The sequence below is a fragment of the Zonotrichia leucophrys genome, chromosome 1, assembly GCF_028769735.1.
Source record: "Zonotrichia leucophrys gambelii isolate GWCS_2022_RI chromosome 1, RI_Zleu_2.0, whole genome shotgun sequence".
Classification (NCBI taxonomy): Eukaryota; Metazoa; Chordata; class Aves; order Passeriformes; family Passerellidae; genus Zonotrichia; species Zonotrichia leucophrys.
The window spans coordinates 69,199,011-69,221,596 of NC_088169.1; positions in this window are offsets into that span (position 1 = coordinate 69,199,011).

The window sequence follows — 22,586 nt, forward strand, 5'->3', positions numbered from 1 at the left end:
GTAGCAAATTATTTAGAGAAATGAGAGAGATAGCACCAGACAAGTGATGGTGCCTGCAAACTTTACTCATTTGTCTGCCCTACCTCACAAGCAAATCATTTTTGAATGCCTGGGAAGGGCTGAGTTCGAGCTGCCCCGTTCATGGTGTCCCCACAGCACTGCCTGCACCTCACACTTATTTAAAAGTGATCCAGACAAACACCCAAAGTGCTCAAGCAAAATCCTGCAGTGTGCATGACAAAACTCAGGAGCTGCTTTGTTCTACACCCACCAGTTTTGTAGCCAAGTAAATAAGCTCCGGGGCACCAGTGACCTGAACGCTGCTTTTTCATGGCTGAAAAGTGATTCTATTTATTGAACATTTGTTTTACACTTGAGGGCTAAAAACTTCCTTCTCCCACCTCCTGTTGGAGACGCAGGCACCTCCAGCACGTAACCAAGAGCAAGCTGCTTCTCTGTGTGAGAAGAGCTCGATGACTCATGGACATTCACTCCTTGCTCAGTCTGTGGGCTGTGATGTCCATGCAGAAGCAGCTTGGTTCCTGTGGAGTAGAATCCCTCTAAAACCACAAAGGTTTTTGATTCGGGGCCCTGAGGCAAGTGCATGAACAGAAAAGCTCAAGGAGAGTGAAACAGAAGTGTGTGCTGGGTGGCAACAGAGGGCAGGAGCTCAGGCAAGGCACTCCCAGTGCTGTGGCCAAGGGAGCATCACTGGCTGCCTCAGCTTTGCTTCAGGGGTGTGTAACAAGTCCTCACGAGCATGCAGAGCTCCCCTTGCCTCAGGGATGGGGTTATAACATTTCACCCTCCAGGGCTTGTTCTGCCAGGGAGGACTCCTGCTTCCCTTCCTGGTTTGCTTTCTGAGTAACCAGCAGGTGTGTCATACCGTGTGCGAGACATTCCGGCAGCACTGCTCAGCGGGAGCCAACCCATGAAATCCCTGCGCCAGAAACAGAGGCAATGGGCACCAACAGAAACAGGAGGCTCTGTATGAACATCAGGAAGCAATTTTGTACTATGGGGGTGACAAAGCACTGGCATTGGTTGTCCTGAGAGTTGTAGAATCTGTATTTCTGATAAGAATTAGTTTGTAAATGGTTGATTTAGCTACAGTCCTCTACACAGGAGAAGAGCCTTGATTTCTCTAGTTAGTCCAGAATATGCAAGGTAACAAAATAATACATTAAAAAAAAAACACATTTCATTTTAAACCAAAAAAAGTTAAACAGTTTTAAATACTATACAGAAAACGACAACAAGCAGAAGTTGAAAAAGAAATCAGAATGTGACTTGTTCCGAATTTCCTTGCAAAAAATGCCTAGACCATCTTGTAATATGGTCTAACTTAGGCATCAGTTTGTTCTAAAAGCTGCATGTTTTAACAACATTACTAGGATGGTGAAAAATAATCACAGCAACAGTAGTGATTTCCAGTGTAAAATTTTAGATTTGGTTATACGTAATACCAAGATTTCAATTGAAGAAACGCACACTTAAGAGAGAACTGTGAACAACAGCCCAAGGCAGCTTCTATTGCCTAGGGTTAGGGTTACACAAGGGGATAGGGGTTTTAAACCAAAAAGCCCAGAGCCCCACGGACAGAGCAGCTGCAAAAGGCATGCTGAGGAGAACACGAAACTGCTGCTACACGGCTTCCTGCACAACTTTCTCCTCAGAGCCACCCTTAGCCCAAGGCTGCTTTTACTGCCTAGGGTTAGGGTTACACCTAGGGTTAGCGTCTCACAAACCACAAGGCACAGAGCTCCAGGAACTCCGCTGCTGCGAAAGGCATCCCAAGGGGAACGCAAAACTGCCACATTACGCCTGTTTCCACAGCTTTTTCCTTGGGACCATACCTAACCCTAGGCTGATTTACCTGCCTAGCATTAGGGTTAGGGTTAACTCTAGGGTTAGGGTTTTTTTAAACCAGGAAGCCCTGAGCTCCAGGCAATACTGCAGCTGCGAAAGGCATCCCAAGGGAAGCGCAAAACTGCCACAACTTGGCTGCCTTCTCAGATTTTTCCATGGGATCATCCCGAACCCTAGGCTGATTTACCTACCTAGCATTAGGGTAAGGTTACCCCTAGGGAGCGGGTTTTTTAAACCAGAAAGCCCTGAGCTCCAGGCACACTGCAGCTGCGAAAGGCATTCCCAGTGGTGCGCAACTGGGCCAGAACATGGCAGCCTCCTTTGCTTTTAACTTGGGACCACCCTTAGGCCAAGGCTTCTGTTACTGCCTAGGGTTAGGGTTACACCTAGGGTTAGCGTCTCAAAAACCACAAAGCACAGAGCCCTAGGAATTCCACAGCAGTGAAAGGCATCCCAAGGGGAGCGTAAAACTGCCACAACATGGCTGCCACCACAGCTTTTTCCTTGGGACCATCCCTAACCCTAGGCTGATTTACCTGACTAGGGTTAGGGTTAGGGTTAAGCCTAGGGTTAGGGTTTTTTAAACCAGGAAGCCCTGAGCTCCAGGCACACTGCAGCTGTGAAAGGCATCTCAAGGGGAGCACAAAACTACCACAACATGGCTGCCTCCACAGCTTCTTCCTTGGGACCATCTCTTACCCTAGCCTGATTGATATGCCTCACGTTAGGGTTTCGGCTAGGGCTATGCATAGGGTTAGTGTTTTTTAAATCTGGAAGCCCAGAGCTCCAGACGTACTGCAGCTGTGAAAGGCATCACAAGGACAGTGCAAAACTTCCACACCATGGCTGCCTCCACAGCTTTTTCCTTGGGACCACCCCTAACCCTAGGCTGATTTACCTGCCTCGCGTTAGGGCTGTGGCTAAGGTTATGCATAGGGTTGGGGTTTTTTAAACCAGAAAGCCCAGAGCTCCAGGCACAATGTACCTGCGAAAGGCATCCCAAGGGGAGTGCAAACAGGCCAGAACATGGCTGCCTCCACAGCTTTTTCCTTGGGACCTTCCCTAACCCTAGGCTGATTTACCTGCCTAGGGTTAGGGTTAGGGTTGAGCCTAGGGTTAGGGTTTCTTAAACCAGGAAGCCCTGAGCTCCAGGCACACTGCAGCTGCAAAAGGCATCCCAAGAGGAGTGCAAAACTGCCACAACTTGGCTGCCTCCTTTGCTTTTACTTGGGACCATCCCTAACCCTAAGCTGATTTACCTGACCAGGATTAGGCTTATGGTTAAGTCTAGGGTTAGTCTTATGGTTAAGGGTTTTTAAAATCATGAAGCCCTGAGCTCCAGGCACACTGCAGCTGCAAAAGGCATCCCAAGGAGAGTGCAAAACTTCCCTAACATGGCTGCCTCCCCAGCTTTTTGTTGGGACCATCCCTAACACTAGGCTGATTTACGAGCCTCACGTTAGGGCTGTGGCTAGGGTTATGCCTAGGGTTAGTGTTTTTTAAACCAGGAAGCCCTGAGCTCCAGAAGTACTGCAGCTGTGAAAGGCATACCAAGGAGAGCACAACATAGCTGCCTCCTCAGCTTTTTCCTCGGAGCCCACCTTAGCCCAACGAGACTTTTACTGCCTAGGGTTAGGCTTAGGGTTCTGCCTACCGTCAGTGTTTTTAAACCAGAAAGCCAGGAAAATTCATTGTACATATGACAGGTTACATTTTATTCATAAATAGTTTATTTGTTGAAAATCATTCAGAGAACTCGAGTTGAATATGAATTTGCATGACAGTCAATGAGTAGTGTCAGGTAAATGAAGACTGAGCATGTTGTGTTGTAGAATCATGGCATCATAGAACTGTTAAGGTTGGGAAAGACCTCTGAGACCATTGAGTCCAGCCATTAACCCAGAACTGCCACCTTCACCACAAAGCCATTTCCCCAAGTGCCACAAACGCAGGTTTTTTGAACATTGTAAAGGCCGGTTCCCTCTTGTCTATGGCTGTGGGGAGTATCCAGCTGCCTGTGGGAGCATGGTGCAGTGCAGACCAGGGCTCTGTGTACATTTCTGCCCTCAGGCTTTGTCGAAAGCTGCAGAAATCTCTGAGTGGCTGTGGACAGAGGGGATGGGGGTGTGTCATGGTCTGGTCCTGTCCCTGTCCTTCTGTGCCTGTGGCTGTCAAAGGCAGGAGAACAAACAAGGACCCTTCCCAGGGCTCTGTCAGATTCTTGTCAGCCTTGACTTGCTGTCCATGTCCATGTCGAAGACAGTGAATACCTGTCTGTGCAGCTGAGCATGGGAATGTGCCAAGGCTTGGGCCCATCCCTGTCTGGGCTTGTGGCTTCAAAATGCAAGATAATGCCAGCAACCAAAGGAAGCAGCCCCCCTGGCTCACCTGGCCAGCCCAGGCTGTGGGACCCACATCTCTCTGGCACACAGGAGACACTCATTCCATGGTGTGGGACACCATCAGGCAACTGCCTGCTCTGGCAGAGCCACCACACCAGTAGGCTGGTGCCAAGAGCTCGTGTCATTTTTGATTGCTTAACTCAGTGTTGGTGTCCCTGTACAAATTAGGGAGTGTCTGGCTCTGTGGCTGAAGAGGGGAGTGCACCAGGCTCCTCGTGCTGTGATGCACCTGGAAGTGCTTGCTGCTTGGGCACAGCTCAGGCCAGGAACATGTGTGGTACATCTCTGGTCCCACTGGTGGGCACAGCACCTTTGGGATGAGCAGTGTGTCCTCCCCACACATTTTCATAGGAACATGGTGAAGTACAAATGAAATGAGCTGCGGGTGTGTTTTCTATCCTGGAGGTGTAAAATTGCCACGGTGATTTCCTAATTAATTAATATAGTTAATTATTTTTCCCAGGAATTTCTTCCCCACTGACTTTTTGGTTTGCAAATATGCCTTCACCAGCACTGTGCGTTGCAGATGGAAGCATCATGGTTGTGGTTGCTGTTTGCTGTACGATTGTTTTTATCCCACATGCAGACGAAACGTGGCAAAAGCCAGGACAGAAATCCCAGAGTGGACTTTAGGAAAGAGGAGGAAGAAAACGCTTGTGACAGAAGATGGGCCCTGGCAGTACAGCTTAGCCTTTGGGAAGATAACAAAATTACTGCTGAAGCCAGCAAGCCTTTCCAGTCCAAGTTTGTTTGCCACACATGGATGTGGATCACCCAATTGCCTGGGCCATAGCTATTTGGAAAGAATGGCAATAAATTATTTCTGTGTAAAAATTTCTTCCACTCACCCTCTTTGATGACGTTTATGCAAGAGCTGGGGCTCCTCTGATCTATTTACTGAGGAATGATTTGCAGAAAATGCATCTCTAACAAGGTTGTGCCCTTCCTTACGGCTCTGTGATGCCTGGCATGTTCCTGCCCAGCTCACCCCCTCGCTGACAAGGGGCAGTGAGTGCTTGGAAAGGAGAGCAGCGGGGCAGCCCCCCCTGCCCGGAGGGGGAGACCACCGCACGGCGGGAACTGAAAGGCATTCACCCCATTTCTAGTATGGGCTGCATGGGCTTTTACCAGGAAAAGTTCAAACCATCCCCATCGGGGCCAGGATGAGGAAGGCATCCCTGTCGCCTCGTCACTCTCCCTTAGGTTTGGGACCCCCACGGGCATAGGCGTTGACATCTGCTCAGCCCATCCTTCCCTGCAGAAAGGCAGCGGCTTCAGCGGGGGCGTCTCAAGGACCAAACCGAGCCCTGGCCGGGCAACCGGAGCGCCCGGAGCTCCAGCCGCCCCGAAGGAAAGACACGATGGGCTGCAGCAGTTTTGCCGCTCGTATCCCGAGATTCCCGGCAGGGAGGGAGGGCGGGGTGGCTCCGCGCTGCCCAGAGGAGCCGAGGGTGGGGAGCGGGAGCAGCAGACGGAGCCGCATCCTCCGTGCGCCTTCGCCGGTGCCGGGCGCGCCCCCGGTGCCCGGCGGGGAGAGCGGGCGGGCAGCCGCTCCCGGCGCGGCATTCCCGGCGTTCGGCAGGGCTCAGCTGCCCTCTGCCGGCTCCCATGGAAAACAGCGTGCGGGCGCTGCTCCTTGGGAAGCGGCGGGGTTCCTCGGGAAGCGGCCGGGCTCCCTCCGTGCGGGGCCACGTTCCCCCGGGAAGTGCGGGGAACTGGCATTTCTGCCGGGCTGTCCCCAGGCCCGGCCGCCCTTTGTGCGATGAGCGCAAAACTCAAACCTAAACTATAGCCGTCGGTGCTGGAGCGCCTGCACTGCATGGAGAGGGTGGGAGAACGGAGGGGCTTGGTGCTGCTTGTCAGATGCTTCAGTGTCCCTGGGTGCTTCTCACAGTTTTGGGCTTTCTCGTATGTCTGTGTCATCCCCAGCCATTTCTGCTCCTGGCACAGGAGATATGGCTTAGTTGGATCTAAGTCGAAAGTCCCTGAAATAGAATTTAAAAAGCTTATTTAAATCCTAGTTTTGGAAGCAAATCTCATCCTTTGTCCCAGAGGAGAAGTGGGGCTGTCATGCTGGTGCGTTCAGCAGTCAGTGTTTCATTGCTGGCGAGCACCAGAGAACGCAGGGGGGATGAATTCCTTCACACTTACCCCACATCACTGGGGGCATTTTGGGGTCTGGAGGCTCAGAGCTGCATCAGCTGCAGGCAGGTAGCAGGGCATCCAGCCTGAGTGTGACCGTGCAGGTGACAATGCTGCTGTCTCCTGTGCCCGGCACTGAGAGCAGCTGGCCGAGTTGGCAGAGCTGGGCCTCATAGATCACACCTGCCTTACCTGGGGGCTCCAGAATCTTGGGTTTGTTTGCTCCCCATGGCCAAGAAGAAGAATGTGGTGTTTGTGAGGTCCCCAGGATGAGGTGAGAGATGAGACTAAGACTCAGTGGTCTCAGAAGGCTGATTTATTATTATATGATATGATATACTAAAACTATACTAAAGAAAAAGAAGGATACAGACAGAAGGCTTAACAAGAATGATTATGAAAGCTCGTGACTCACTCCTCAGAGTCTGACACAGCTGATGGTGATTGGTCATTAGGTAAAAACAATTCACATGTTTGGATAAACAATCTCCAGACCACATTTCAGAGGAGCAAAACATGGAGAAGCTGAGGCTTCTCATCTTCCCTGGAGAAGAAATCCTGGCGAAGGGATTTTTCAGGAAATATGACAGTGACAGTGGAAGGACTAAGTCCCAGCTCTATCCCATGGCATTTTTTCAGGAAATATGACAGTGACAGTGGAAGGACTAAGTCCCAGCTCTATCTGGGTTTTTTTTCCTGCTAGGTCTTCCCAAGGGATTTCTCAAGGATGCTGTGGGTCATCCATCCATCCATCCATCCATCCATCCATCCATCCATCCATCCATCCATCCATCCATCCATCCATCCATCCCAAGGTGTGTGGAGGGGATGGCTGTGACTATAAACTGAGTTTTGAAGTTGCATTGCTGTTTAGCTTCACCTGACACAAGGTTGCAGTGTTACCCCGAATTTTCTGTAGACCCTCTTTCCATGCAAATGTCAAAGAGAGGCTGGGATGAGACACCATGTGAGAAATAACATGCTTTTTAGTGCCCAGATGGGTGTGATCTCCAGCTGTGCACAATTCCAGGCAATGGCTATACAGGGAGAGCTCTGGAAATGCAGTTTTCACTTATCATAAGTGATGAGTTAAACCAGGAACGCTAGGCATGGAAAAAGGCAGCAGCCCCTGCCACAGTGCCTGTGGGCTGTGGAAGAGCAGAGGGGCAGAAGCATGGCTTGGCCAGGATGCCTGGGTGAGATATTTGACCACAGCATTCCATGGAGAGCTCAGGTCCACTGCAGCGTGTGGCAGCGCCTCTGTGCAGGCAGCTTTCTTCTACTGAACTTTGTTTTCCTTTTGTTTTCTCTCCACTGCAGTCCTGGGTGTCCCAGCCTGCTCCACTGGGTGCTGGCTGGGCAATGCCATGGCATCTCCAAATTCTTGTCATCCTCAAAGGAAAGTCCCCACACCTGGTGGTGCCTGCAGAGCATCAGCAGCAGGAATAGAGGGAATGGGAAGTGAGGCCTGGGAATGTCAGCAGGGAAGAATAGGAACTGTATATCTCTTGCTCTGCTTGGAACAAAAAAGATGATTTGGAGTGGAACAGTCCCTCTCATGCTTTCTAATTTAATGTGATTGATGATAATTTGGTTGGACAACTACAATTCTCACAAATACTTTGGTGTCATTTTGGGGAATGGAAAAAGCATTATGTTGATTTGAGCTGCAGAATTGCCAGTGGTCACTGAGGTGTACAAATAAAAATAACTCTTACAGGATGGTTTGGGATTGGAATAATAAATGCAGCAGTGGTTGCTGCTTTCAGGAAATTGTAGACGAGTGATTCAATATTAACTGTTTGGAACATAACTAGCAATACAGCAGAGTTATAATTAAAAGTGCTTAGAAGTAAGTAATCATTTTAGCAATTCAAACAGGAGCTAAAAATGAGGTTCTCACCCTTTTGTAAAGCAGGACACTGTTAAAGGATGATCTCTTTTTCTCTGAAGAATTTAAGTTGCTTTTCTGGGTCTGAAGTGGCAAAAAGTCATGGGGTAGATTATTGTTCTGCCCAAGACAAAACACCAATGAGCATGGAGCCTGGAAGAGAATGATGTCCCCACTCCAGCTCCTGGGCTTTGAGACCAGGGTGTTCCAGTCTGGGAATTCAGAGAGATGCTGCAGAACCAGCATTTCCATGGCCAAGGCAGTTTTCCCTCATTGTGTGTTAGAAGATCCCTGGCAGTGGAGATCTGGGTCCTGAGGCCCAGGCCCTGTCAGAAGAGACAGACCAACTGCTGAAAACATGTTCAGGACAAAATTCATTTGAGAATGAAGAATTACTGTTACCTGCTGCCTGGTGAAGCTTCATCAACTCCTGACAGCCTTTGGGGCCGGGGTTTGGGGGCAGCTGGCATGGGATCTTGCCATGATTGTGAACAACAGGTGTTTTTTGCTGGTCTGGAACCTGAGCTCAGGAATGAAGCTGAGCATCTGATTAAAAGCTTCAGTGCAGGGGTGTCTAAATTAGAGTTGGAGATTTGCTCTCATCTTCAGACCTCACAGACATTCACCCTTCTCCAGCCTAGAGCTACCCACACTGCACGGGACAAATATCCACCTAAACCTGGCAGCAACCACTTCCTTGTTCCCTTGGATTTCAGAGAAAAGTCCTTGTCCTGGAAGCTGCATTTCCCATCCCAGAGATAACCAACTTTCTGCCTAGATGGGAACTCTGCAGTTGCAGGAGTGGTGGAAAGATGAACCAAGATGCTATTATTTACGCAGTGGTTACTCAACTCTTGTCTATAAAAGCAAGTATTTGCAGTCACTTCCCACCATAGGGAGGCACTGATACACACTGTGTGACACTTTCTGAGGGTGCCAGATTCCTCACTTGGCTGTGCTCTTACCCTTCTGGCCCTTTGCTGGGGCTAGCCCCTGTGGCAACCCTGGGGATCCCACTATGTGCATAATTGCCAACAGAGATGCCTGTGTAGCAAATTCCAGCTCGAGTTGCAGTGTGTCAGCCTCGAGTTGCTGTGCCAGCAGCAAAGCATTCCTGCAGTCGGAGCAGGTCCTGCTGCTAGAGAGGGCAGCAGTGGGCACAGGAGAGGGAGGAAAGCTTTGCTGTCCTTTAGCAAGGCTCGGGCCCCAGTGCTTTTTCATTTTCTCTTTAGTTTATCTGTTTTGGAGAGGACCAAAAAGCAGAGTTGGGTGAGAGATGGGAAACTGCTGGTTGGGTGAGCTCAGGCTGAAGTTTCACTTACAACAGTCTTGTGTGAGCCTCAGTGCTCTTGGGGGCTGTGGGAGCAGCTGAAAGGCTACCACAAACAAAAATACAAAAGTGCTTCAGGCTCACCCTTCCACTCAGAGACTTATGAGGTGTAGCACGTGCTCTGCCAGAGCTGTTCCCCCGTTCCTGTGGAATCCCCACCCTGAGCTCCAAGATGTGTGGGCTGCTCCCCACCCCTGGCAAGGGCGAGTGGCGAGTGGGCAACTGACCCGGCCTGGGGGCGATAACCCAGCCCGTGGGAGCATCCCTGCTCACAGGGGCCCTGGGGGAGCTTGCATCCCCAATCCCCTGCCTGCCAGGAGCCCCGAGGTGCCCTGCAGGTGGGAAGCAGCCCCAGGCAGTTTTGGTTGGGGCTGGAGGAGAGGCTGCCGCAGGACTGTGCGCGCTGCCACTCTGTCTCAGCCAGGCAAAGATCTCTGCGGACATGCTCGGCTCATCCTGCTGTGTCAGGGAAATTTTTTCAGACATTCAGCCTACATTTCTGCTTTCTTAATCTCACTCTTAATGTTCTTTGCTTAAGCCCTTGGGGCAGTAAATAGGAGGCAGTTTAGCAGGAATAGCTAAGTAGCTGTAATGAGATTTCTGCTCAGGACTGTCTTGCCTCTCTGTTCATCTGCGTCATGCCACTTCTGCTTGAGTCAGCGTCCCCTGGAGAGACGTGCTGCTTGCTGAGGTCTTCCCCCAGGATTTATATTTAGTCCTTTCAAATCACAATCAATTGCCTTTAGATGCCTCTCCCTCTGTTCCCGCGGCTGCCTGTGGGTTCTTCGGCTCCCAGCAAACACTGGAGAGCACAGGTCCTTCCCACCTGAAGTCTGTCCCTTCTCAGTTACAGCTGCTCCTCACAGTGAGGTGTTTCCTGCAGTATTTCCAAATGTAGTAGTAGGGTGAGTGTTGTATTCCCTTTGACCTCAACTTCTCACAGACACAAGAGAGTTTTTGTAGGTCTCAAGCTTCCTTTCTGCTCCAATAACAACTCTTTCCTTTTTATTTCCAAGATTTACAAATTCACTTAAGGGTTCTCCAGTTACTGCTTTTTATTGGCTTTATTTACTTTTCACTTTTGTCCTGCCTCATTCTTTCTCACACTTAAGTTCTCTGAACTCCAGCCCAGCCTTTTTCCTCCTCCCCTTTCACACCTCCTATTCCTCCCAGGAGTGAGACACTCACTGGGATGGGCAGCAGCTGCAAAGGCTCACAGAAAAGCTGCTTTTAGCCGTAAAATACAACTGGAAATGAGGGCTGCCTTCCCTGTATCTGCCCATTTCACCCAGCTGATAGGAAATTTGCCTCCCGAGCCTGACGCAAACTGCTCCCAATTATCCTAATGGTCCTCTAGTGCTGTAGTCCTACAGGCATTCTCACCCTTGGATGCCCTCCAAAGCCCTTCTGCTGCACCCTAGGGCACACAAAACACAGCCTTGGCACCCATTGCTATGAGGGCACCACACTGGCAGGCTGTGACATATTATTTCAGACCCTTGGAACTGGGAAATTGTGCAAAAACAATAATTGCACTTAATGACTCTGGGGGCACAGTGCAGGACTCCAAGCCTGGGCCAGCTGTGAGAGCCCAAGCCACCTTCCAGCAGGCTGGGCACAAGCACTGCCTGCCCACGGAGATGGGGGTGCTGTCCCTGGCCCAGGGAGGAGCTGGGGTGGCTGCCATCAGATGGAGATGTGCACAAAGTCACCTGAGCCTGCAGGGTGCTCAGCTGTGCTGCTCCAGCTGTCTGAGCTCACCTGGACCAGCTTCTCCTGCAGAGTTCCCCCAGGCAGCCACAGCTCCTGAAGGGCAGGAGGAGGTGCAGAGGAATCTGTGGCAGCAGGGAGGTTTGCTCCGTGTGGCAATGAATAGTAATGGGTGCAGTGTCATCCTCTTCTCCTGAGGCACTGCCTGGCCTCCTCCTGACCTCAGCCTGCCCTCACCTGAGCACCCAGCACCCAGCTGGAGAGTGGGATGGGTTTCTTGAGGAGGCTGTCAGGGAGCAGTCTCCAAGGTTTTAAGCATTTTTCATTTGACATACTCCTTGCTATTGCAGGAGGTTTTGATGCAGCAGTGTGCCTCAGCACAGTCTAGCTTCAAAATTTTTTTAACAATAAGTTTGAATACTATTATAAGATGCTGGGAGGTTTTTTTTTTGCCTGTGGTGTGCATGGAGATGTTACCAGCTCATCCTGGGGTCTCTGTTGCCTCTGAGAGTATAGTATGTGACTGTGTTGTTCCTTACAGGTCCATGCCTTTGCCAGTGTGTTTCAGCCTTAGCCCAGCCTCCTCCCATAATGTTTATCACCTCTGAAAACACCCACAGCATTTGAATCAGTCTGTTTGGGAAGTAATTGATGTTATCAGATATGTGTCAGAAGGAATTCGTCCCTAGAGCAATTAGGTTGGTAGGCTGTCTTTCATGGGATGTCTCTTGATTTATATAAATTGCAGTAAATATAGGCTTGGCCTCCTGTTAGTCAGGCTGGGACTGGTTGGACCGGGGTGATGAAAAGCTCCTGGGTTAAATGTCTCTGCATATTTTCTGCTAGGTGAGCTCCTGCATTTGCTGCCTGCACGTGTGCACAGATGGTCACCAGTGGCCCTGCCTGAGCCCGGCATGCAGCGACACAGAGCACGGCAGCTCCACGCCACCCCTGAGCCATCCTGCTGCCACCAAATGGGCACATTTCCTTCATTTGTGCCTGAGCCATCCTGCTGCCACAAAATGGGCACATTTCCTTCATTTGTGCCTGAGCCATCCTGCTGGCACAAAATAGGCACATTTCCTTCAAACTCCTTCTTGGAGCAGCTGGCGTGAGGTGCCCCTCTCTGGCTCTTCCTGTTATGCTACAAATTGATGTTCAGACAACAAGTGCTGTGAAATTGTGCCCTTCCTGTGACAGCTGCGGAAGAAGTCTGCGTGTGGTGTACACAAACAGGTCCTGACCCAGGCACCTCAGGGTTTGACTCAGCCTGTTGATGGGCTCCAGATATAACATGTTATGTGCTTCCTGGGTGAAACCCTGAGGAAATGCCTGCTGGTTCTGGAAGGCAAAACAGCCACGGGATGTGCTGGGGCAGCAAGCAGGGTAAAAAGCCACCTGAAGATGAGAGCAGGCTCTAGTCACCAGAATAATGGACCAGAATAGCTCCTGTGGATCTCAGGTCCAGAGACCTTCCTCTTGCAAAGCCTCTGCTCTGGAGGGGGCAGGGAAGTCACATCTCTAGTCACAAAGAAAAGTAATGTATTTTCTCCTCTGGGGATTGGTTCTGGAAGAGCTGAAATTGTGCCAAGCCAGAGCTGTCTCTGCCTGGCAAAGCCAGTTTGCTCTCACAGACCACAGCTCAGACCTGCTCTTTCACAAGTAGCCAGGTCCACCCAAACCCTCCTGCCCTTGTGGTGCCTGCTGGTGTTGACATCCATCCCTTGCCCTGGTCGGGGTAGCCTTGCTTTGGAGCTCTCACTTGTGGTGAGCTGAGGTTTTCAAGTCTGGTTCTGCCACCGCAGTGGTTTGGGAGAAATGTAAACCAACCAAACAACGAAGCAGTGCTCAGGACCCAGTTGCCAAGGCCAGGACAGCTCATGGGTGTGCACTGTGTCCCAGAATGACTTCCACCCCAGCAGCAATCCCGATGAGACACCTCCTGTGTCTTTAGGTGCTTCCTTCCTTGTGCCCTCCCTCACTGCCCCTGCCCCACATGGCACAGCTTGCAACTCCCACTAGTGTAGGTGGGCACATTCCCTGGGACCAGGGGCTCCCCTGTGACCTATCTGCAGCATGGAGGGGACATTGGCAGGCTCACCCTTGTGCCCTTGCTCCTTGTCTCCCTGCACCCACAAGTGGGCACTCAGCACCAAAGCCGTGCCATCGGCACCAGCTTATCCCTGGCGGCTCCAATCCACCCGTGGGCCTTTCCTGCACCAGCAAGCACTTCCATTGGAGCTGTCTGCTGAACACAACCACAGAGAGCTGCTCCAGCACAGATGCCAGGTGCAAATTACTTCCCAAATTAAGGTGCCACTGTTACCCAGGATGTAGAATTATAACTGGCCCAAAAAGAGAAAACTTGATCATTGTCAAGTAATGCCTTGGTGAGCATTGCTGATGGGGGTGCTCATGTATCTTACTGCCTCTGAAACATCCTCAAATGCCTAAGAGGTTGCATAAATACATATTCTACACAATATTCATGCCTCACATGTTAACACACCTGTTAAGCTACAAACAGCAGGTGAGTAAAGAGAGGAAGGAAGATGCTTGATTGCTGTGGGAACCTAAAGGACAGTGGAGCCAGGGAGCAAACTGTTTCTCCTGGCTTTGCCCAGAGGCAATTCTCTGATCATCATATCCAGAATTCATGCATTCCTCCAAGGTGAAGGTCCTGGGTCACGTGCTTTTTGCTCCAGGGCCAGCTAGGGACTGAAGATCTCTGGATTTGTTCTTGTTGTGACTACTACATGTGGATATTTACTATTTGAGGCTTAATCAAGCAGAAACATGCATAAATTTAATGTTATTACAGTAATAATGATAAAACCCAAACGACAGAATGCAAGAAGACACCAAATTGCTCTGAAATTAGACAGACTGTCAAAAATGAGAAAAATGCTAGATGTCAGGGGAGCCTTAATTCCCACCCACCTCTGGTGACACAGGCTGACAGCCTGTAATTGCGCCATGACACACCAGTTTGCTCACAGGGCTGGGATGAGGCTTTTCATGAGGAGGGAGGTAGCAGGAGAGGAGGAGCAAGGTGAGCACAGCCAGCAGCGCTGGTCACTCCGGGTCCCTGCTCTAACCCAGCATCCTCTCCTGAATCAGCTGTGGGTCTGGAGCCTTCATTCCCTTCACTCACCCCCTTTTTGCCTTTACTGGACACCCCCAGTTCATGGCTTGGTTGTGTGCACCCAGGTGTTCCTTGCACAGGCTTTATAATGGTTCATTTCCTCTCAGGTGCTTCTGCAGTGGTGTTGGTGTGGCAGCAACTTGCCTCCTCTGTTCCCTTGCAGGCAGGGGCAAGCCTCCCTTCTCAGCTGTGCAGTGAGGGGGCTGGGCTCACTCTGCCCCCCTCTCCTGGGGTGCTCAGGGCAGGATATTTTCGGTGTGCAGAGCACATTTCGGTGCAGCTCTGCATGCCTGGGCTGCCTCAACATCACACATAGCCCTCCCTGCTTCCCGCGTGTCCGGGAGACAGGGAAAGCACACGACCTGTGGGTTGGTGGGCTGGTGGCAGGAACAGAAATATCACAAGTTCAGCAAGGGTAGATCCCAGTCTCTGGGCCATCAGCCTGTCACTTCAGCAAGTCACTGATCCTCTTTCCCTTCCTTCCTTCCTTCCTTCCCAGCTACATCACACAGCAGTGATCCGTCAGGCAGGAGCCTTTCCCGTGCACAGCCCAGACATGTTCCTGGAGCATTGTCTCTCCTGTCACAAGTGGGAGCAGGTATTCCAGCTGATCTCCAGTATGTGAGCATGTCATTAATTTTCCTAATCCACAGGTTAAGTGAAAGCTGCACAAGCAACTTTTCTAGGATGATACTCAAGTACACCTCAGAAAGAGTGATAATATATTGTATTTATATACCCTAGGCCAGCTATTTGTAATATCATGTTGGTACATGAAGAAACGTATTCTGAAGGATGAAACTAGTGGTTTAAAATGCTGACCTATCAATTTTTGTGAGTACTTTGATTAGTTCTTATTTTCTGTTTGCACAGCAGCATCTAAATTCAGCTTTCCCTCAGGTCTTAAACAGTAAAAACTGCAAACAAGCCCCACTTATGAGGAGATCCAACCCTTCAAAATGTTCTTCAAAAGCACGGCTTCTATGGGGGAAAAAACACAGGTGACCCTCACCATCCTGCAATGATGCTGCTCAGTCCTACCAAAGCAAGAAGAAACACTGGAGCTCTTCCTATGTTCGTAGAACAGCACAGCAAACCATCAATTTATCAGGAGAATTCTCTGATGTGTAACATCTTCCAGCCTTCTGTGCTTTCTTGTAGTGGTGTAAAAGCCACAGACAGGTCATTGGGATGCAGATCTTTGAGACAGAGTGTGCATAGTCCTGCTGAAAGACAGCACAGCTTGTCTGCCAGAGTCTTAGTTAGTGCTGTCAGTGGGTGCCTGGAGACCCTGGAACGAGCCTGGGCAGAGATGGGCACTGTGGGGGTGTAAATATCTGTCAGATAAATATGAAATTACCTTGTACTGGGGACAGTGTGTAGGATTTAAAGAAAACCACGCTGATATCTGTCTACCATTGGATCAGATCCAAGGAGGCCCTGTCAACACTCCTGCCAACCCTCTTGCAGGCCCACCTCTGCAGCCATGGAGGAAAGGCTGCTCAGACCTTCACCCTGTCCCTAGAAACAACCCCACCACTTTTTCCAAGATGAAAATCTTTCCTTCTTGCCTTCCCTGAGTGTTATGGATTCTTAGCTTATGCAGTGAGCAGTTTTTGATATTCCTGCAACACCTTTTTGGCAAGATTCCCTCCCTCTGCCTCAAGGGGGGAGGGTGGGCAGTCATCCCCTGGCCTGGCAGCAAGCAGTGCCCTTAGAAACACCTTCAGTGCTTAACTCAGGGATGAACACTTCCTGCAAGATGCCCTCTCAATGTGCCAAGGTTGAGAGCTTCAGTGCAACAATGCTGTGATCCAGCAGGGATTGGCATCCTCCCGTGCCCAGCGTGTCCCTCTGAGTGACCCTGCATCGGGCTGGCCTGACACTGACAGCAACGGACTGTGAAGCCTTTCCATCAATTCAACTTTTGGATGAATGAGTTAACTAGCAGCAGTTCTCTATTTGCAGTTATTGAGACATTCCTGGGGCTGGACTGAGCCCAGCCATAGCAGTAATTGCCCACATTAGGATGCCAGGGATGTTGGGGTCAGCCTGACCGACCTGCTGGCTGCAAGAAGCCCTTCCCTGGAGAGGAAGTGTTCCCTGCAATGTCAATCCTCTGCCATACAGCAAAAGCCACAGTGAGGGTGTAACAGGGAGACCGGGTGTACTCCACACACACTTCATTTCTTGAAATTAAAAGCTTAGAAATCGCTTTTGCTGCTGTGGTGGAAAGCTTTGGTGGCCCCACAGGAGTGCTCCTATGCCTGGAGTGTGGTGACTTGTGGCCTACCACTCATGGTGGATGAGACTCCTCTTGCTCAGTGGTGAAGAAGGCCAGTGGGAGCCTACTTTGTCCTGCCAGAGACTGAGTTTGAGGAAATGGACTAAATGCATTTAAAACAGTGAGGTGGCAAGCCCGGAGGCAGAGCAACGCAGCATCCCCAAGGCAAAGAGAGCAGCTGTCACTGCTGCTTGCTCTGCCACTGCCATCCTGCCAGGGCCCAGCTCCAGAGACACCCAAGCAAGCATCGCCTCCTGAGCAGCTCTCAGCTTTCCTCGCAGCTCCCCACGGCAGGATCAGCTCTGGGATGAGCTGAGGCCACCCCTGCACGGCTGAGCCAGGCTCTCACAGCTGGTTACAGAGCCCTCCTCAGCAGGGAGCTGTGGGCAGCTCTGGCCTTGCACAGAGCAGGGACACCAGAGCCTGGTGCCCCGTGTGGTCTGGCCACAGGGCTCTGTTGGCTCTCTTCCTGCTGCCACAACCATGTAATCCCTTCCCAAGCAAGCCAGGGAAAATCTTGCAGTGGGTGCTTGGTGTATCACATCCTGCCTGAGCTCCATCTGGCCTGGAAATTGGAGGTGGTGAGCTTAGTCTGCAGCTCCCTGTGCAGTGCCAAGCTACCCAGAGACTCCATGGTTACCCTAAATGCCCTTTTCCTGGTAGCACAGCCAAGGGGAACTGCTGAAACACAGGCATCTTTTCTTTTTGTGTTTTTCTGGGGCGTGACTGCCTTGCACTGTGTTGTGCATGGCAGACCAATGGGTGTTTTCAGGGCTGCAGGGTGGCCTGGCAGGAGCACTTTGGGGTTGGCTCTGCAGTGAGGTGGCTGTTTGTCTGTCTGTGGAGCTGCCTCAGCCACCTCTGGCACAGGAGGCCTTTGGCAGCACTGCCACAGCTTAGCTGGGCCTGTGGAAGTCCAGCCCAGCTCACAGGTGATGGGAGCTTGGAGGCCATAATGGTGGGTGAGGAATCATCCTTCTGCCTTGGCTTTTGTCACTTGCCCTGCCTGGGGACATGCCCTGTGTCAGGCTGTGCAATCCAGCACAGGGCTGAGACCCCATCCCTGCCAGCTGCTAAAGCAGCTGAGATAACACATGCCCACATCCTGCAGGGACTCTGGGATGTGACAGTGCCTTGCTTGGGGCTGGGGATGGAGATTCCCCTCCTGCCTCACCCAGGTGTGCCCTGCACCTCCTCCCTGGCAGCAGCTCCAGCCCCAGATCCTGGGCTGGCTTCTACTGGCACAGCCTGAGGAGGGGAGCAAGGGGCCAAAAGCAGTCCCCAGGGGAGGCACCACCAAAGCCTGTCAGGGTAAGAACCTGCAACCCCAGCCTGGCAGAGGCAGCGCTCAGCCTTGGCACAGGGCAGGGGTGCTGGGCCCAGTACAACTCCCCATCTCTCAGAACCACTGCTTTGTCCCAGCCACATCCTGGCTCCATGCCAGGGAAGTGGGGTCATCCCAGCACCCCCAGGGGTGCAAAGCCAGGAGCACTTTATCCATGAGCATTTTAAGGAGCAAGGGGCCAGATGGCCCCTTTTCACAAGGGGCTGCCTTTGCAGCTTTGAGGCTGTGCATGACAGACCCAGAGTTTCAATTCCTGCAGGTGTTGAGCACCACCAGCCCTCTAACACAGCCCAGAGCTCTGTCACCTGCGAAATGTCACTCCAATGGATTATGGCTGTGGCACTGCTGGGCTGATGTGCCCTCTGGCTGCCCCTCTGAACAAATTAAGCCATTTAGCAGGGACACAGTCTTCAGATCTGATAAGTGGCTAATTTTGCTGGCAGGGTGGTGTGGCAGGTTGCACAGAGACAGAGGTGGTGTACTTGTCCCTTGCCTCAGATAAACATGCAAATACTAACAACTGGGTAACCTTGGGTGCTCGGTGTAGCCCTGAGGCATTCCTAATTTGCTTTGCAGCAGCTAACATTCATGTCTGACAGGAAAATCTTTCTTTCGATAGTTTTCTCTCTTTTTTTACAGCAAACCTTCAACTTTTCTGAAGGGCCTTGGAAAAGCCAATCCTTACATCTGAGGTTTCACCTACCTCCCACCATGCATGTCAGTGGTGGGAACACTGGGTGGTTTGGGTTGGCACATACTGGAAGTGTACTTCCACTTTTTGCCTGCCAGGAAAATACTCCAGATCCCAGAAATACCTCTTGCCAAGGAAGGGAGCTGTGTTAGATGGATGCTGAGCACTCAGAAATCATCAATCTTCCTCTGAAGGAGGAAGGCTCATGTTGTGCCTGGGTGATGGGAAGCACTGCTCCACAGAAATCTCAGAGGGGCATGTGGGCATCTCTTTGTGCAGAGACATCTCATTAGCTTGATGCAAAGGCCAAGCTAATCACCAGTCTGCCACAAAACCAAGAAACAGAAATATTCACTCTGTGGTCTGCTCTGGCTTCCCCCAGGCTGCCTTGGAGCATCTGTGACACTTGCATTCCCCTCTGAAACGCTGATTTGTTTCTGTCAGGCACCCAGAGCTGGTTCCTTGGTGTCAGGCTGACTCGTAGGTCACCGCTTAATTTGGTGTGGGACGTGATGGCACAAGGCATGGTGGGGCCAGGGCGACACCACCCTGCTAAGGCTGCGTGCGTGGCACAGAGCCTGCGGCACCTTCCTGCTGAGGAGAGGAGAGTTCTGGAAGGCAAAATGCATGAGAGGACAGAAAGCAGCTGAGAAAAGCAGCTTGAGACCCTTAAGGATCTATCTGTGTGTGACAGTGTTTGCATGGGTTCTTGGATGAGGGGAGAGACGAGAATGTTGACTCCATGTTCAGAAGGCTTGATTTATTATTTTATGATATATATATTACATTATAACTATACTAAAAAGAAATAGAAGGAAAGGTTTACTCTCAGGAGCTAGCTAAGAATAGAAAAGAACAAATTACAAAGATCTGTGGCTCAGACAGAGAGTCCAAGCTGAATCGGCTGTGGTTGGCCATTAACTGTAAACATTCAAGATGGCCCAATCAAAAATCCACCTGATGCATTCCACAGCAGCAGATAGCCATTGTTTACATTTTGTTTCTAAGGCCTCAGCTTCTCAGAAGGGAAAAAATCCCAAGAAAGGATTTTTAGTGAAAAGATGTCTGCAACATCTGTGCTCCTGGCATCTCCTGGCTCCTGGGGACCCTGTGGCAGAACAATTCCCAGGTGAATGCATGGGGGACTCTTACCTCCACTGGGGTGTAATTGTAAAGTAAATTGGGGAGTTCACCAGGGGGAGAGGAGGCATGCTGTGGTCTGTCCCCTCACAGCACGGTGCCACTGCTCCCACATGGATTCTCCTCTCTGTCATCCAGCTTAGAGCCATTGCCCCCGGTGTTTTCCTGACTCACCTTCCCAAACCTCCTCCTCCCACCCCACTTGTGCAGAGCTGCAGGGTGAGGGCACGCATTCAGCAGAGGTGTGATGCTAATAACAAGGTGTAGGGCAACATAAACAGGAAATCCTGCCACAAGATACCTCCACAAGCACTTAATCAGGATTTCAGAGCAAACCATCACCCTAAAGAGATGGAGCAACCCTATATCCTCTTGTAATGCCAGGTGGGAATGCTGCTGTTGGGGTTACAGAGTGCCTGTGCCTGGTCCAGCTGCCTTGCCTTTGGCAGCTGCACCCTCCTGAAAGCAAATGTGAGAGGGAGTCAGATGCCTGGCAAACCCAGAAGAGAAAGGTTGACTTGCCAAAATTATTTAGTCTATTCAAGGCAGAGTAAAAAATGCTTGTCTGAGTAGTGTCTACTATTAGTGGACGTGTTCCAAAATGGTAGGAGATGTGATAAAAAAAAAAAAAGTGCTTCCATTTCAATAACTAATTAAACAGCCTAACTTAGCCAGGGACCACTGCTGTGGAACAGAATCCAAAACCTAAAAGAAATAGCGGTAGCTGTAGCCTAGAGCCTTAGCAGTGAATGAGTGACAGAGCAAAAACATCTGTCCCTTGGAAAAAGGTCAGAAAAGGCTGATAGTCGTCTTCCAAAAGGAGAAAAACCTCTCCAGACTGGGAAATAAAACTGTTCCCATTAGGGCCGTGCCCCCCAGCCCTTGACAAGCCGGCCAGGGCAGTGGCAGATGCTCTGCCTGCTGCTGTGCTCCAAGCACATGGCTGAGCATGGGCTGCAGTGCTCTGGGCTCAGCACGGAGCCAGGGCAGGGCTGAGCGGCCACAGAGAGGCTGCTGTGCCCCAGCCTGGCCCTGGCCCTTCGTGTGCTGCTGCTGCTGCTCTATTAAATCATCTGCTGGGCTGACAGCTCCCCAGCGTCCTCATGGCTTTGCCTGCAAAGCTGCCTTAATTCCTGGCCTTGAAGCAGGCTGGGAGCACAGCATGCATGGGGATTTGCAGTTCTCAGCACGTTTATCAGGGAAAACCTTTTCCATGGAAGCTGGGGTCAGTGCACAGCCTCCCCCATCGTATTCTGCTTGCCTAAGCGATCGTGTTCTCCTGGGTTTCCTGATGTTGCACTGATGCCAGCTTTTTATCTGCTCTCCTCAGCACAGAGGGCATCCTGCCTTACCTTGGGGGCTGTTTTAACTGGATTTGTACAAACCTGGCTGCCTGGGGTGCTTTTGCCCTGGTGCTGTGTTTGGCTGAGGTAGGCCAGTAAGGCAAAAATCTACTCCAGAGAGGAGCAGAGAGGCAGCAAGATGCCCATGCAAGGTGCCCAGGGAGGAAGGCTGGAAGCTCAGAGTGTGGTGCCACAGGCTGGAATGCAGCACTGGACCAGGGGTCCCTACAGCAGCAACCACTGAGAGCATGAGCAGGGACCTCACCCCGTTTGGATTTGCATCCAGAACTGTGCAGCCAAATCTGGGGGGAAAAAATTGCCTCAACAGGTGCATTTGGCAGAAAAACATTTTTGTTTTTTCCTCTGAGAGGTACCCCAGACAAATCTGGAAGAACCCAGAGAGGATGAGTTGGGCACAGTTTATGCTCAAAACAGGCAGTCACCTCTGCAGTGATGGTGCTTTATTTCTCCCTGTGGGCACGGCTGCCAGGCAGAACAATAAATTTTTCACATGGAAGTACCTGACATGGACCCAAATTCACATCCCTTTCTGCAACCCTCTCAGTTGCACACCAGCAGCTCCAATTGCTGCTCCCAGCCTGCTGATCTGAGCACAGAGTCTTTCCAGGTGCTGACACCTGCCTGCCTTGGGTCACACTCATTCCTTCTACTTTGGGATGAGGCAGAGAGAAAGAAACTCTTCCTGTGGGAGGCTGCACAGGTTATTTATCAGAGGAGGCCATTCTGCATGTCACAGTGGCTGGACTGTGCTTGTCTCCAGGAGGGATTTGTGGTGTGTGTTTGACCTGCAGATGGACAAGGAACAGCCCAGCACAGCCCCACTGCTAAGGATCATAGAATTATAGAAGCATAGAATGGTTTGTGTTGGAAGGGACCTTGGAGATCACATCCAATCCCCTTGCCATGGACAGGGACCCCTTCCACTAGACCAGATTGCTCAGATCTCCATCCAAGCTGGCCTTAAACACTTACTGGGATGGGGTACCCACAGCTTCTCTGGGCAGCCTGTGATGGTGCCTCACCACCCTCACAGTAAAGAATTTTTTCATAACATCTAATCCAAACCTGCTCTCTTTCAGTTTGATGATGGAAAGCAATTGAGCGCTGGGAGTGGCATGTGCATATTTGTTCCAAAATAATTCACTACATGACAGTTGTGGTGTCTTGGGCCCTTGGAGCTGGAATTTGTTCAGCCTCCTCTTCTCCTGACCTCCAGGCTGCCAGGATAATGGCTTCTCTCCCCTGATCTCAGCTGATGCTATCACTGTTCCTC